The 17,834-nt window shown below is 44.1% G+C and overlaps 1 protein-coding gene across 1 annotated transcript in view; it reads right to left on the bottom strand.

Moving 5' to 3' along the window:
* LOC106589753 (zinc finger matrin-type protein 4) overlaps window positions 1-12,599 on the bottom strand; it is a 145,563-nt gene extending 132,964 nt beyond the window's left edge. The window contains exon 1 of the mRNA XM_045710423.1: window positions 12,192-12,599. The gene's annotated coding sequence lies outside the window, so the exon portion shown is untranslated. The remainder of the gene's footprint in view (window positions 1-12,191) is intronic.
* Window positions 12,600-17,834: the final 5,235 nt, after the last annotated feature.

Here is a 17,834-nt window from a genome sequence, read left to right as displayed (position 1 = left end):
AGACCTGAAAATAGATGTACAGAGCTTGAGAGGATCTGCAGAGAAGAGTGGGAGAAACTCGCTAAACATAGGTGTGCCAAGCTTGTAGCGTCATACCCAAGAAGACTTGAGGCTGTGATCGCTGCCAAAGGTGCTTCAACAAAGTACTGAGTAAACGGTCTGAATACTTACGTGAAGGTGATATTTCATATTTTTTTTATATACATTTGCAAAAAATGTAAAAGCCTGTTTTTGCTTTGTGATTATGGGATATTGTATGTAGATTAATGAGGGGTAAAAAACAATTGAATACATTTTAGAATAAGGCTGTAATAAGGCTGGAAAAAGTCAAGGGGTCTGAATACTTTCAGAATGCACTGTTTCAGGGAGGAAATACAGTACTACTTCAAATGTACCACTATGCCCTTTACTTCTTTTTTATATCAAATAGCAATTTTCATAAATCGGTGAAACTCAAGCTTGCAGGTATGGTACCATGTATGTGTGTGTGTGTGTGTGTGTGTGTGTCCGTGCGTGCATGCGTGCATGCGTGGATGAGTGTTGTTATAATGACAGAGAGATGTAGCACCTTGCTCCCCATTAGCCAGAAAGAAGCAATTAATGTAGATACACAGAGATAAAGGTCACACACACAAATACAAACGCACACACACAAACACACACACACACCGCATAAAAGGTCACCCCACGCTGTGTGTGATAGATAGTCAGAGAGAAGATGCAGCTTGTTGCCATGGAGCAGTCTTAGACAAATGAGAGTGCTGCAGACACATGAACAGTAGGTGGGACACCAGTTAGAGTAATGAGAGCAACAGTATGATAATGACAGCAGACACTTTTCAAGAACAAGATTACTGGCCGGTCTGACTGTGTGTGTTAGTGTCTCAGTGTGTGTGTGGTGTATGTTTGGTGTATGTTTTACGGTTATGGCCTGTTATTTAATTTTCATGACGGTCTTCATCCATAATCGTCGATTACACGATTACACAGTAATTGTGCCAGCCCTGTGTGTGCGCGTGTGGCAGACACTTTTCAAATACAAGATCACTACCCTGATTATACATCTAGGCCACAGTAATTATGCCAGTCGGGTAATCAGATTCCCTCCACAGTCCCTCGCAATCTAGCACCTCGGGTGTGTGTCTGTGTGTGTGTGTGTGTGTGTGTGTCTGTCTCTGTGTGTGTGTGTGTGTGTGTGTGTGTGTGTGTGTGTGTGTGTGTGTGTGTGTGTGTGTGTGTGTGTGTGTGATAATGTATCCTTGGCCCTCTGTGGTTTATCAGTGGAGAGCAGGGATGGCTGTGTAACCCCTCTACTGTCCATCACACCTGCCTTACAGCACAGAGGGAGGGAGAGAAGGGGGAGGGAGAGACAGATACATAATGTGTCCATGGAGAACATATAATCATGCATAAACCAAGGCCTTTCCTAGACTTGTCTGAATGTTTGAAAGGATAAAATGCATTGATATAATTGGCTTTGGATGAAGAAAGTGGAAGAACACAGTAAAATTGAGTATGTCTACCCTTTATTGCACTTGTTATCATGCCTGACCAGGTAGAAAATATGCAACTATTGAAAACGAAGGACTCACCTAGAAGTTTGAAAGGGTAAAAAGGCATATTGACAGAGATAGAAAAGTAATGGCACTGGATGATAGACGTGAGGGCATGCTTTACAGTTAACCCCTATCATATTTAATCCCTAACAAGACTCCTATTATACTGTATTCTAGTATTTTCTGTTCTTGTTACGCGGGGCGGAGCAGGGGAACTCAAATGCAGACTCATGAGGAGACAAGGATAGGTATTTTTATTGAAAAGCGGGAGAGGAGATAGGGTGCAGTCCAGGGAATATTGGGTGGGTAGTAGGGAATCCGGACTGAGGCTGAGTACAAGGAGATTAGGAACCGGGTAAGCAGGTCTGGAGCGGAATCCAATGAAGCGGTAGAGCAAAGATCCAGGGCAGAAAAGCAGGACTGAGGAGACGAGGGACTGGAGACAGGTACCAGAGTCAAAGCAGACGGGACTGTAGCGGAGAGAAAAATCAGCGTGAGGCTAGGAAAAACAGGCACAACAGGATAACAAAATATATGGAGGAACAAACAGCTAGAAATGCAGACTGAGTAGAGGCTACAATCTGGCAGCGTGGAAGTGGCAGGGCTGAGTATTTGTATGGTTCTTGATTATGGAACAGGTTGCAGCTGGTGGTAATCTGTTCTGTTTCCAGCACTACTGGTCTCCACTCACACAATCACAGAGAGAGGGAGAGAGAGAGAGCACTGGGGGAGTGGTGGCAGGTTAGGGAGGTCCAGGATGAGAAGTAGAGTGCGTGGCAGGAGCAGATGTAACACTACCCCCCTCCATGGACGCCACTTGGTGCCCGACCGGGCTTATCTGGGTGTAGGGTATGAAAATCACGTAAGAGTGAGGGGTCCAGAATGTGACAGCGGGGCACCCAGCAGCGTTCCTCAGGCCCGATTCCCTCCCAGTCCACCAGGTACTGCCAGCTGCGACCCCGATGGGGGGGGGGGGCTGCAGGAGGAAACAGGGGGCTGGAGCAGACTGGTTTAATCAGGGATTCATGGAAGGTAGGATGGATCCTGAGAGAGGCTGGGAGTTTCAGGCACACAGCAGAGGGGTTAAGGACCAATGAATCAGGGGTAAAGTTCCTTCGATGCCACCTTCAATGGCAGGTCCTTCAATAAGAGCCATACCTTTTGACCAGAGGGGGAGGACAGGGGCTGAGGCCCGGCGACGGTTGACTTGGGACTGGGTCCTGTCAGAGGCACAAAGGGCAGCCCGGGCCTTCCTCCAGGTACGATGACAACAGCACAGATGGTCCTGGACAAAGGGGCCCTCAACCTCTTGGGCGGAGAAAAAGGGGGGTTGGTAACCCAGAGCACACTCGAAAGGTGACATACCTGACGAGGCATTGGTGAGGGTGTTGTGGGCATATTCAACCCAGAGTAGCTGAGCGCACCAGGAGGAAGAGTTAGCAGAAGTCACGCAGCGTAGGGCAGTCTCCATCTCATGGTTGGCCTAGCCGTTTGTCTGGGGGTGATATCCTGAAGACTGACATTGATACCAAGAGCTGAACAGAAGGATCTCCATACCTGGGAGGTAAACTGGGGTCCCCTGTCGGAAACAATGTCAGTGGGAATGCCATGCAGACAAAACACATGCAGGTCTGCAGTTTCCCTGGAGGACGGGAGCTTGGAGGGGAATGAAGTGAGCCACTTTGGAAAATCTGTCAATAATGGTGAGGATGATGGAGTTACCGTTAGATGGGGGAAGGTCAGTGACGAAGTCCAGAGCTATGTGTGACCAGGGGTGACTGGGTATGGGAAGAGGGCAAAGCAGAGGGTTTAGTGGAGGTTTTGTTCCGGGCACATACTGAGCAGGCTGAGACAAACTCCCGGACATCCCTCTCCATGGTGGGCCACCAAAAGCGCTGGAAGCAGGAAGGCAAGGATCCGGATTAATACCAGGGAGACAGGTGAGGTGAGTAGAATGCCCCCATCGAAGAAAAGAGCGTACACAATCTGAAACAAACAGAACATTACTAGGACCGTTACCCGGGTCAGGCTGGTTCTGCTGAGCCTGGCGGAACCAGGACTCGATCTCCCAGGCAACGGCGGCAACGATGCAGGTGGATGGCACAATGGCTTCTGGCTTGGTACCCGTGTTGTCGGTGGTGAACTGGTGGGAGACGGCATCATGCTTGGTATTCCTCGAACTGGGGCGATAAGTGAGTGTGAAATTGAATCTTCCAAAGTACAAGACCCATCTGGCTTCCCGGGAGTTCAGACGTTTGGCGGTCTGGATGTAGGACAGGTTTTTAATGGTCAGTCCACACAATGAAGGGGGGGTACAAGCCTTCCAGCCAGTGATGCCATTCCTCAAGAGCCAGCTTAACCTCTATGGGCTACTCAACAGCCAGTTGAATCCTGTGGCGCGTTATTCAAATACCTTAGATATGATATTACTTCCATTTTTCAAAAATATGACTATTTTGCACCATTTTAAAGATAAGACTCTTGTTAATCTAACCACACTGTCCGATTTCAAAAAGGCTTTACAACGAAAGCAAAACATTAGATTATGTCAGCAGAGTACCGAGCCAGAAATAATCAGACACCCATTTTTCAAGCTAGCATATAATATCACATAAACCCAAACCACAGCTAAATGTAGCACTAACCTTTGATGATCTTCATCAGATGACAACCCTAGGACATTATGTTATACAATACATACATGTTTTGTTCAATCAAGTTCATATTTATATCAAAAAACAGCTTTTTACATTAGCATGTGACTAGCATGTGACTAGCATTCCCACCGAACACTGCCGGTGAATTTACTAAATTACTCACGATAAACGTTCACAAAAAGCATAACAATTATTTTAAGAATTATTGATACAGAACTCCTCTATGCACTCGATATGTCCGATTTTAAAATAGCTTTTCGGTGAAAGCACATTTTGCAATATTCTCAGTAGATAGCCCGGCATCACAGGGCTAGCTATTTAGACACCCAGCAGGTTTAGCACTCATCAAAGTCAGATTTACTATAAGAAAAATGTTATTACCTTTGTTGTCTTCGTCAGAATGCACTCCCAGGACTTCTACTTCAATAACAAATGTTGGTTTGGTCCAAAATAATCCATCGTTATATCCAAACAGCGGCATTTTGTTCGTGCGTTCTAGACACTATCCTAAAGGCTAAATAAGGGTGACGAGCATGGCGCAATTCGTGACAAAAGAATTCTAAATATTCCATTACCGTACTTCAAAGCATGTCAACCGCTGTTTAAAATCAATTTTTATGCCATTTTTCTCATAAAAAAGCGATAATATTCCGACCGGGAATCTGCGTTTAGATAAACAGACAAAGGAAAAGAAACCATTCGGTCGAAGCGGGCACACGCCTAAGCCCATAGTACTCTGAGTGGCCACTTGCCAAAAGCGATAAAGTGTTTCAGCCAGAGCCTGCCTCGATATCGTTCAACGTTTTCCCGGGCTCTGAGACCCTATGGAAGACGTAGGAAGTGTCACGTTATTGCACATATCCTGAGTCTTCAATAAAAAGAGCCAAGATGAAACACTACTTCTCAGACAGGCCACTTCCTGCTTGAAATCTTCTCAGGTTTTGGCCTGCCATAGGAGTTCTGTTATACTCACAGACACCATTCAAACAGTTTTAGAAACTTTAGGGGGTTTTCTATCCAAAGCCAATAATTATATGCATATTCTAGTTACTGGGCAGGAGTAGTAACCAGATTAAATCGGGTACGTTTTTTATCCAGCCGTGTCAATACTGCCCCCTAGCACTAACAGGTTAACTGCCAGGAGTTCCCGATGTCAAAGTTCCTCTCTGCAGGTGAGAGCTTACAGGAAAAGAATGCACATGGGTGGACCTTCTGATCAGAGGGGGAATGTTAAGACAGAACAGCACCTACTCCGGTGTCAGAGGCATCCACCTCCACAATGAACTGGAGTTCTGGGTTGGGCTGAGTGAGGACCGGGGCAGAAGTGAAGCGACGCTTGAGTTCCAAGAATGCTGCCTCTGCCTCAGGAGTCCAATGGAACAGAGGTGGAGGTGAGAGTGGTGAGAGGTGCTGCCAGACGGCTGTAGTTGTGGATGAAACGTCTAAAATTTGCAAACCCCAAGAAACAGTGTATCTGCTTCCGGTTAGAGTGCGCAGGCCACTCTAACTGCCATGACCTTGGAGGGGTCCATACGCAACTGTCCCTGTGCAATAATATAACCCAGGAAAGACACTGATGTAGCATGGAACTCACATTTTTCAGCTTGAGCAAAAAGCTTATTCTACAACAACCGTTGAAGAATGTGGTGAACACGTTGCTGGTGAGCCTCAGGGTCCTTGGAAGAATTATTATATATATTTTTTTATCAGGATGTCAACTAAATAGACAAAAAACGAAGCATCCAATCACATCATTGACTAGGTTCTGGAAAACAGCAGGGGCGTTAGTAAGACCAAATACTCAGTGACCAAGTGTTGTGTTGAACGCAGTCTTCCACTCGTCCCTCTGATGCGGACAAGGAGGTAGGCATTTCAGAGGTAGCGTTTGGTGAACTCCGGGGAACCATGGAGTGGGTGAAAAGCAGAGCTGATGAGTGGCAAGCGGTACTTGTTCTTTACTGTGATATTATTCAGCCAACGGAAGTCTATGCACTGCCTCAGTGACCCATCCTTCACAAAGAAAAACCCAGCACCCCCCGGGCTGAAAGGCTTAATAAGTCCTGCAACCAGAGAATCCTTGATGTACAGTTGAAGTCGGAAGTTTACCTTAGCCAAATACATGTAAACTCAGTTTCACAATTCCTGACATTTAATTCCAGTAAAAATTCCCTGTATTAGGTCAGTTAGGATCACCACTTTATTTTAAGAATGCGAAATGTCAGAATAATAGTAGAGAGAATGATTTCAGCTTTTATTTCTTTTATCACATTCCCAGTGGGTCAGAAGTTTACATACACTCAATTAGTATTTGGTAGCATTGTCTTGAAATTGTTTAACTTGGGTCAAACGTTTTGCGTAGCCTTCCACAAGCTTCCCACAATAAGTTGGGTGAATTTTGGCCCATTTCTCCTGACAGAGCTGGTGTAACAGTGTCAGGTCTGTAGGCCTCCTTGCTCGCTTTTCAGTTCTGCCCACACATTTTCAATGGGATTGAGGTCAGGGCTTTGTGATGGCCACTCCAATACCTTGACTTTGTTGTCCTTAAGCCATTTTTCCACAACTTTGGAAGTATGCTTGGGGTCATTGTCCATTTGGAAGACCCATTTGCAACCCAGCTTTAACTTCCTGACTGATGTCTTGAGATGTTGCTTCAATTTATCCACATAATTTTCTTCCCTCATGATGCTATCTATTTTGTGAAGTGCATCAGTCCCTCCTGCAGCAAAGCACCCCCACAACATGGTGCTGCCACCCCCGTGCTTCACAGTTGGGATGGTGTTCTTCAGCTTGCAAGCCTCCCCCTTTTTCCTCCAAACATAACGATGGTCATTATGGCCAAACAGTTCTATTTTTGTTCCATCAGACCAGAGGACATTTCTCCAAAAAGTACAATCTTTGTCCCCATGTGCAGTTGCAAACCGTAGTCTGGCGTTTTAATGGCGGTTTTGGAGCAGTGGCTTCTTCCTTGCTGAGTGGCCTTTCAGGTTATGTCGATATAGGACTCGTTTTACTGTGAATATAGATACTTTTGTACCTGTTTCCTCCAGCATCTTCACAAGGTCCTTTGCTGTTGTTCTGGGATTGATTTGCACTTTTCGCACCAAAGTACGTTAATCTCTAGGAGACAGAACGCATCTCCTTCCTGAGTGGTATACCGGCTGCGTGGTCCCATGGTGTTTATACTTGCGTACTATTGTTTGTACAGATGAGTGGTACCTTCAGGCATTTGGAAATTGCTCCCAAGGATGAACCAGACTTATGGAGCCATCATTTTCTGGAATTTTCCAAGCTGTTTAAAGGCACAGTCAACTTAGTGTATGTAAACTTCTGACCCACTGTAAACAATTGTTGGAAAAATTACTTGTGTCATGCAGAGAGCACTGGGGGAGTGGTGGCAGGTTAGGGAGGTCCAGGATGAGAAGTAGAGGGTGTGGCAGGAGCAGATGTAACAGTTCTGTTCTGTTCTGTTCTATTCTATTCTGTTCTATTCTGTTGCTGTCCTCTCCCCCCTAATTGACTGAGGTGAATTTATCAAATTGGGGTATCAGAGCTGTGAAATACATTCTAACCCTTTTGTTGACAAATAAATAGAATACAAACAATATATACAGTCAGTTTCCCCTGTTGGTCAATACCAGTCAATTGTGTACATAAGTACGCTCCAGGATAAGATTCCCTTAGGTGCTGATCTAGGATCAGTTTCCCCTCCCACAATCCTAACCTTAACCCTTAAACTGGAAGATTCTAACTTCACCAAACACACCCACAGGGCTGGCTCTATACCTCCACAGGCTGCTTGATCTAACACATGTTTGGGTTAATTAAACACCTACATTTTTGTAATTTAGCAGACACTTTTATCCAGAGCAATTTACAGTTACTGCATTCATTTTAAGATAGCTAGGTGGGACAACCACATGTCATAGTAAGTACATTGTTCTTCAATAAAGTAGCTATCAGCAAATTCAGAGCTTGTAAGGGGGAAAAAAAAGGTCAAGTGGGAGTGTTGTTTACTCCCAAAACCTAGACTAAAGTTATGCTGCTCCACTGAAAGAGATTTGTTCTGGGTCTAGGCTTAATCTGTGTCTGGGAAACCGGCCTCGAACTAGCAAAGTGCTCAGATTGTTTGCCACAAGAGTAAAAGGTCCGATGCTAAAGTAAAGAGCAGCTAGTCAGTACCACTAATGTGGGCAGCAAAGGAATCGGCGTCCTCAAGTTCAGCACCACAATAATAGCGACAGCCAAACTGCAGCCAGGAGAATCCTAACCAGGAGGGCATAAGTCAATAAACACAGAAGTGACTGTTGGATCAGTTATATAGGTAACAGTTGGGTGAAAGCAGATTGAAATAGTTGTATTTAAAAAATAAATCACGAAAACAAAACATCACTTCTTTCTCTACTGCTGTTAAAGTGGCTGTCCTTGTGTGAAGCAGCATATCTGTGTGAGTATGTGTGTGTGTGTGCGTGTGTGTGTGTGTGTGTGTGTGTGTGTGTGTGTGTGTGTGTGTGTGTGTGTGTGTGTGTGTGTGTGTGTGTGTGTGTGTGTGTGTGTGTGTGTGTGTGTGTGTGTGTGTGTGTGTGTGTGTGTGTGTGTGTGTGTTCCTGCGTGGTTCCAAGCAATTGTGCGTGTTGGACTAGCACTTCAGGTCATGAGAGCTGTGTACACACATTTCTATGAATATTCGAGCCAGAGGATTTAGCCGGCAGGTGTATCTCTGTATCTCTCCAGATAAAAAGTTGACTCTACAGCTGTTTCAGTAGCTGGCTTAGTGACAGATGCATCTCTCTCCCTCTGTGTGTGTAGTTGCATGCCTGCGTGTCTGTTTAAGTAAGTGTGTGAGAGCATTGCAGATGCTTAAGCTGGTATCAGACCAACTCGTGGGATCAAATGCAACACGACAGAGAACACCTAATGCAAAAAAGCACATCATACACGTTTTCATGATTTGTGGTGATCACAGAGCGTTTTTGGGCTCATTCAGCAGGATTTACCTGATTAAGTAGAATACTATTGGAAATGAATGTTGAACGTTCCATTTATATTTCTAAAACATTAATTGAACATTATGCTGTTGCTGCTTCATATTGTCAAGACCTTTTGATAAATTGCCCAAAGTGTCCAAATCAATAATCAATATGCAGAAACAGTTTGGGATATATTGAAAACAGAAACACAAAATGTAGCCACAATAGCTATCGGATTTGTAGTTGTATTGCAGGCTATTTTTGAAATGAGCACCTCATGCGGTGCCTTCGGTAAGTATTCAGACGCCTGGATTTTTCCCACATTTTGCTACATTTGTTACATTTGTTTTGTTACAGCCTTATTCTAAAATTGATTAAATAAAAACAAATCCAAATCTACACACAATACCCCATAATGACAAAGCAAAAACAGGTTTTTAGAATATTTTGCTAATTTATTGAAAATAAAAAATAGAAATACCTTATTTACATAAGTATTCAGACCCTTTACTATGAGACTCGAAATTGAGCTCAGGTGCTTCCTGTTTCCATTGACCATCCTTGAGATGTTTCTAGAACTTGATTGGAGTCCACCAGTAGTAAATTCTATTGATTGGACATGGTTTGGAAAGGCACACACCTGTCTATATAAGGCCCCACAGTTGACAGTGGATGTCAGAGTAAAAACCAAGCCATGAGGTCGGAGAAACTGTCAGTAGAATTAGAGACAGGATTGTGTCGAGGCACAGATCTGAGTAAGGGTACAAAATAATTCTGCAGCATTGAAGGGCTCCAAGAACACAGTGGCCCGGCCAACCTGAGCAATCGGGGGAGAAGGGCCTTGGTCAGGGAAGTGACCAAGAACCCAATGGTCACTCTGACAGAGCTCTAAAGTTCCTCTTTGGAAATGGGAGAACCTTCCAGAAGGACAACCATCTCTGCAGCACTCCACCAACCAGGCCTTTATGGTAGAGTGGCCAGACGGAAGCCACTCCTCAGTAAAAGGCATATGACAGCCCGCTTTGAGTTTGCCAAAAGGCACTTAAAGACTCTCAGACAATGAGAAACAAGATTCTGTGGTCTAATAAAACCAAGATTGAACTCTTTGGCCTGAATGCCAAATGTCACCTTTGGAGGAAACCTGGCACCATCCCTACGGTGAAGCATGGTGGTGGCAGCATCATGCTTTGGGGATGTTTTTCAGTGGCAGGGACTGGGAGACTAGTCAGGATCGAGGGAAAGATGAACGGAGCAAAGTACAGAGAGATCCTTGATGAAAACCTGCTTCAGAGCGCTCAGGACCTCAGACTGGGGTGAAGGTTCACCTTCCAACAGGACAACAACCCTAAGCACACAGCCAAGACAACACAGGAGTGGCTTCAGGACAAGTCTCTGAATATCCTGGACTTGAACCCGATCGAACATCTCTGGAGAGACCTGAAAATAGCTGTGAAGTGACGCTCCCAATCCAACCTGACAGAGCTTGAGATGATCTGCAGAGAAGCATGGGAGAAACTCCCCAAATATAGGTGTGCCAAGCTTGTAGCATCATACCCAAGACTCGATGCTGTAATCGCTGCCAAAAATGTGCTTCAAGAACTGAGTAAAGGGTCTAAATATTTATGTAAATGCGATATTTCAGTTTTTATTTTGAATAAATTAGAAAAAATGTCAGAACCTGCTTTTGCTTTGTCATTATGGGGTATTGTGTGTAGATTGCTGAGGGGGGAAAACGATTTAATATATTTTAGAATAAGGCTGTAACCTAACAAAATGTGGGAAAAATCACGAGGTCTGAATGCTTTCCGAAGGCACTGTAAACTGCATAAGCATATGCAATTAATCACTCATCTATTAGGGGTGAATCAGGTTTTATGCCCTGTTGAAACTAACACAACTCAAAAGCCACACGGAATCTGGACATCACTGGTTCGATTGCCGATTAAACTCAACTCCACGATTTAGGATGGAGTTGAGCACAGTCCGCTTCTGATTAGAGGACAACTTGCATGCAGAACAGCCAGCAACATTTTGGATTGTTGGATTTTGATTGGGGGTTGTCAAAATGGAAATGGAAACGCAAAATGTAATATTGTTCTGAAATGTTCTGTTTTTTTGCAGTTCCACCTGCAACTGGAAACAGGCGTGTATAAGACACCGGTGCCTTCTTAATCGACAACGAAAAAAGTATAGCCTAACCAAGTAAAGGTTGGTCGAACGGCTTTCAATGGACCATCGGATCAACGGCTATCACATGGTTGTTTGCCATTCCGATGGACGTTTAGATCAACTAATAGTGACTTTGCAGCTGCTCTTTCAATTTGCCCTTCCTACTAATAGGTGGGTAAACCCTATCACACAGTAAAAGGATGGGTAGGCTTGGCTACATGCGTTTAGAAGTGCACACCCTCTATATCACAGATTTCAACCATACAAAATCTGACACAAGATCACTGGGCAACTTCATTCCACCCAGAGAGCAACAGCCACGAGTCAAGTCAAATTGGAGAGTCCATCATCACACTCTCGGTTCTAGATTGGGTGCCAGGCTCGCTGTCATGCCAAACTAACTCACCATGTGAGATAGACCTATATAAAACCGCATCACTCATCTCTCCAAACATAGGCCCGTGTTGTGATACATGTAATGAATCAAATCCTACTGGTGTCAGTGACATTGATTTCAACTGAAAATAGTCTGCTGCTCGTCAAACAGACACCTGCTGTGTGACTAACGGACTGAGCCAAGACCGTCAACACTGTCATAGCCGATGGTGATTTACGGTATTATCATGACCAACAAGCTCACCGACCCAATGTTGTAAAAATGCAACAATTCCTAAACGGTAAGCCTATCCAACCAACCACTTACAAATAACTGTTAACATGATGCTAAAAATGACATAGCCTATTGACTACTACCTCCTCAGACCCACGGCTGTATATTCTAGTAGATATTATAGGCTAATTAATCAATTGGACTACCATCTGAAACTTTCACTCTCACTCACCTTCCTCCGGTAACGTTAACTTGCCTCCTCGCACAATCGACAGCACCGGTCCCGGACGCTTATCATCCGCCGGGCAGTCTACTCAATTATGTTCGCTAAATCATCCGTCCAACTTGAATAAACAGTCCTCCCGTTGTCCTGTCAATTTGCTCTTTCCGCCGGTGAAACCTCAAACGTGAGTGTTGCTGTGGGTAGTCTATATTTTCCCTGGTTCCATGCGCTCTGGCTGTCGTTCAGTTGTGCGGTTTCATGTTATTCTCCTTTCAAGCGTGCTCTTTCCCTCAGTACGGAACAGGCAAAACGCTCTGTTGATATCATTCACCGGGTAACCGGAACAGGAGAGGGAGTGTGAGCTCGAGCTAATAGGCTACAGTACAGTGCACCCACACGCGCAGGTATCATCTTACATAAAGTGCTCTTTCAGAGAGAGAGAGAGAGAGAGAGAGAGAGAGAGAGAGAGAGAGAGAGAGAGAGAGAGAGAGAGAGAGAGAGAGAGAGAGAGAGAGAGAGAGAGAGAGAGAGAGAGAGAGAGAGAGATGAAGTGTCACGCCATAGAATGCGCAATGGCAAGCTCTGACACCCAAAGAGTACTTTTTTTTTTATATTTATCTAACTACCTACCTATCTGTCAACCTGCATAAAGCTTCAATAAACGTTGGTCATACATAATGAATTACATTGAAATAAAGCTCTGGAAGTGTTGAAAAGTGGTATTAATTTTTATGCTGTTAATGTGAGCTCTGTCTGTTAAACTTGTTTCCATTTGTCCATGCTCAGGGTACCTTGAGACAGAGAGAGAGAGACAGAGCGAGAGAGACAGAGCTAGAGAGAAACAACGGGGCAGAGAGATAGAGCAGGAGTGAAAGAGAGAGGAGCGAGAGAGAAACAACGGGGCAGAGAGATAGAGCAGGAGTGAAAGAGAGTAAGAGAGAGAAACAACGGGGCAGGGCGATAGAGCAGGAGTGAAAGAGAGAGTAAGAGAGAGAAACAACGGGGCAGAGAGATAGAGCAGGAGTGAAAGAGAGAGTGAAAGAGAGAAAGAGAGAGGGTGGGGGTTGGATGGGGTGAATTCTAAAATAAAATTTCTAAGCAATTTACATGTGCCATGCCTAATGTGTATCTTCATTGTATTATCAGCCAAATGTAGGCTTATAGGTACATGCAGTGATGATTGTCTAATTTAGAAAAAAATAAGGATTTTTGGTCAAATAAAAACAAAATGCTGATTCCGGTGACTCTGAATCACAATCAAATATAAGAAACATTAAGCACAAATAAATCACTATAGGAGAGGGGTTGGGTTAACTGACAAATGTTTTTCTTTTCACTGTCTGCGAATGTTCAATATGACTTTTCAAAAGATGGAGTGAAAAAGAAGGGTAAGGGTTTGGGTTCATACAATTATTCCTCCATACTTATTCCACTATTCCTCAGACTCCCGAGTGGCGCAGCGGTCTAAAGCACTGCATTCCAGTGCTAGAGGTGTCATTACAGACACTCTGGTTCAAATCCAGGTTGTATCACAACTAGCTGTGATTGGGAGTCCGATAGGGCGGCGCACAATGGGCCCAGCGATGTCTGGGTTTGGCTGGTGTAGGCCGTCATTGTAAATAAGAATTTGTTCTTAACTGACTTGCCTAGTTATTAAACATGTATACCTCCCCTGTCATTTCTACTAAATGTAGCTTGTAGTGATAGTTTCCATGCTGTTTTTATAATTTCTCCATTTTATTATTTCATGTCTTTTCAAATAGTATATATGTGTATTCTGCTCTGACAATGGGGGACTGTTACATGCTTATAGATTCTTAGAGACGCAGTGACAGCAACCTTCTAACCCAAACCCTTACCCTTCTAAGAGGAACGCAGTGACAGCAACCTTCTGAGAGGAACCCAAACACTTCAAAACATAGACAATGAATGTAGAATAACACACACGAACAAGAACACACTAGCAAGGACGGACACACAATCACACACAGACGCAGAGAAGCACACACGCACACGCACACTTGACAATGACAATGACAATGCACAGAGATGAGATAGAGGACAATTTATCAAACCACCAGCCAAGGCAGACTGGACGTCTGGAGCCAATACTGGTCTGGAGAAAGAGAGGAAGAGGGAGCAAAAAAGGGGAGAGAGAGAGAGTGAGAGGGAAAAGGTATAGAGAGAAAGAGAGAGAGCAAGAGTGGGGGGGAGGGAGAGAGAGAGATGGAGAGGGAAGAAAGGAGAGAGAGAGAGAGAGAGAGAGGGAGGAAAGGAGGGAGAGAGAGAAAGTCGCGGTGCTACAGTAAGTGTCATCCATGCAGAAAACAGACAAGCTTAAGGGGCTTGGCTGCTGTGTGTGAGTGGTGAGTGTGTGTGTGTGTATGCGTGCGTGTGAGTGGTCAGTGTGTGTGTGTGTATGCGTGCGTGCCTTTGGTTTAACTATCCTTGTGGGGACCAGAAGTCCTCGCAAACATAGTATAACAAGGAAAAGTGGGGACATTTCACCAGTCCGCACAAGGAAAAATACTATTTTAGGCTTAGATGTTAGGTTTAGGGAAAGGGTAAGAATTAGGGTTAGGGGTTAGGTTTAGGTTCAAGACTTAGGGGTTAAGGTTAAGTGGGGGTTGATAAAAAAAATTGTTAGCGCAAATCAAGTCTGACATTTTGGAGTAGAAATTACAAACTTTAGAAGCCTTTTTAAAACTCAAATACACTACAAGTTTGCATTTCCTTCTGTGCAAGAAAATTATTAGCAACAAAAGAGTGATCAAATTAAGATCCTACATCTCTATACATTCCTTGAGTATCGACATAACAAGTGCCAGCAAATTTCATTCCAGCTGAAGCTGTGAATGACGCACAAATACTGAGGGGCATTTGCATTGCAGACCCGTAATAACAATACACGGGGATGAGACCCGTAATAACAATACACGGGACGAGACCCGTAATAACAATACACGGGACGAGACCCGTAATAACAATACACGGGACGAGACCCGTAATAACAATACACGGGACGAGACCCGTAATAACAATACACGGGACGAGACCCGTAATAACAATACACGGGGACGAGACCCGTAATAACAATACACGGGGACGAGACCCGTAATAACAATACACGGGACGAGACCCGTAATAACAATACACGGGACGAGACCCGTAATAACAATACACGGGGATGAGACCCGTAATAACAAAACACGGGACGAGACCCGTAATAACAAAACACGGGACGAGACCCGTAATAACAATACACGGGACGAGACCCGTAATAACAATACACGGGGACGAGACCCGTAATAACAATACACGGGACGAGACCCGTAATAACAATACACGGGACGAGACCCGTAATAACAATACACGGGGATGAGACCCGTAATAACAATACACGGGACGAGACCCGTAATAACAATACACGGGGACGAGACCCGTAATAACAATACACGGGACGAGACCCGTAATAACAATACACGGGACGAGACCCGTAATAACAATACACGGGACGAGACCCGTAATAACAATACACGGGACGAGACCCGTAATAACAAAACACGGGGACGAGACCCGTAATAACAATACACGGGACGAGACCCGTAATAACAATACACGGGACGAGACCCGTAATAACAATACACGGGGATGAGACCCGTAATAACAATACACGGGACGAGACCCGTAATAACAATACACGGGATTAGACCCGTAATAACAATACACGGGGACGAGACCCGTAATAACAACAATACACGGGACGAGACCCGTAATAACAATACACGGGGACGAGTCCCGTAATAACAATACACGGGACGAGACCCGTAACAACAAGTGCACACTAACACGGTAACACCAAAGCAGATACAACAGATCACAGGTACTTACAAGACCAACAGACATGGAACAATAATCAACAAGGACAATGGGGAACAGAGGCCACATATATACACATACTAATCAGGGGGAATGGTGTGCGTAATGAGATTAAACAGTCCGGGGTTGGGGGTGATGATCCAGTTCAGTGACGCCTAGAAGGCCAGTGACAGAGACCTCCGGAGCTGGTGAACGGAATGAGCAGCAGTACCGGGGGAATCCGTGATGGTGAGAGATGGGGAGAGATAGAGAGAGAGAGAGAGAGAGAGAGAGAGAGAGGGAGTGATTTAAGGAGATAGTTAAATTTGCTGTTTCCTATCAAACACAGATCGATGTTCATTTCCAGAGCTTTACAATGTTTACAAGTCACAATCAATGCACTTTTGTCTGGAAGGACGCCAGAGGGAGGAGAGAGTGTGTTTCAGTGTGTAAGTGGGTCAGTGAGTGAACAGAGACCATTCGAAGGCTAAAATATCACTTGACTTTGTCTCTATATAGCTGACCTGAACAACATTGATCTGTTTTAGCGTGTTGTATAAACGTATCGTGGTTCTGAGATGAGAGACAGAGAGGCCGTATCTGAAATCTGTCTTGCATACTACTTTTTAAGACTACATACAGTGGCTTGCGAAAGTATTCACCCCTCTTGGCATTTTTCCTATTTTGTTGCCTTACAACCTGGAAATAAAATAGATTTTTCTGGGGGGGGATTTACACAACATACCACTTTAAACATGCAAAATATATTTTTATTTTGAAACAAACAAGAAATAAGAGAAAAAAAAATTAACTTCAGCGTGCATAACTATTCACCCCCCCAAAGAAAATACTTTGTTGAGCCACCTTTTGCTGCAATTACAGCTGCAAGTCTCTTGGGGTACGTCTCTATAATACTCCAATGTCCGCTGTGGAGCTTTGCAGCTCCTTCAGGGTTATCTTTGGTCTCTTTGTTGCCTCTCTGATTAATGCCCTCTTTGCCTGGTCTGAGAGTTTTGGTGGGCGGCCCTCTCTTGGCAGATTTGTTGTGGTGCCATATTCTTTCAATTTTTTAATAATGGATTTAATGGTGCTCCGTGGGATGTTCAAAGTTTCTGATATTTTTTTATAACCCAACCCTGATCTGTACTTCTACCCAACTTTGTCCCTGACCTGTTTGGAGAGCTCCTTGCCGCTTGCTTGGTGGTGCCACTTGCTTGGTGGTGTCGCTTGCTTGGTGGTGTTGCAGACTCTGGAGCCTTTCAGAACAGGTGTATATATACTGAGATCATGTGACAGATCATGTGACACTTAGATTGCACACAGGTGGACTTTATTTAACTAATTATGTGACTTCTGAAGGTAATTGGTTGCACCAGATCTTATTTAGTGGCTTCATAGCAAAGGGGGTGAATATATATGCACACACCACTTTTCAGTTTGACATTTTTATTTATTTTTTGAAACAAGTTATTTTTTTCATTTCACTTCACCAATTTGGACTATTTTGTGTATGTCCATTACATGAAATCCAAATAAAAATCTATTTAATTTACAGGTTGTAACACAACAAAATAGGAAAAACGCCAAGGGGGATGAATAATTTTGCAAGGCACTGTACTGTGTACTAATCGTACAGCATACTATTTAGAACATACTATTAAGTAGAAATGTTGCGCACCTGCATAAGGTAAGTTTGAATACCAACTACTGAGAAGTACATAGCAAAGGCATAGATTTACTATGTCTGAATTGGGCCCTTAAAGCAAAATTGAAAACATAATATTATTGTATACC

This window comes from Salmo salar, chromosome ssa28, assembly GCF_905237065.1.
Source record: "Salmo salar chromosome ssa28, Ssal_v3.1, whole genome shotgun sequence".
Taxonomy (NCBI): domain Eukaryota; kingdom Metazoa; phylum Chordata; class Actinopteri; order Salmoniformes; family Salmonidae; genus Salmo; species Salmo salar.
This window is presented reverse-complemented; position numbering and strand designations above follow the sequence as displayed.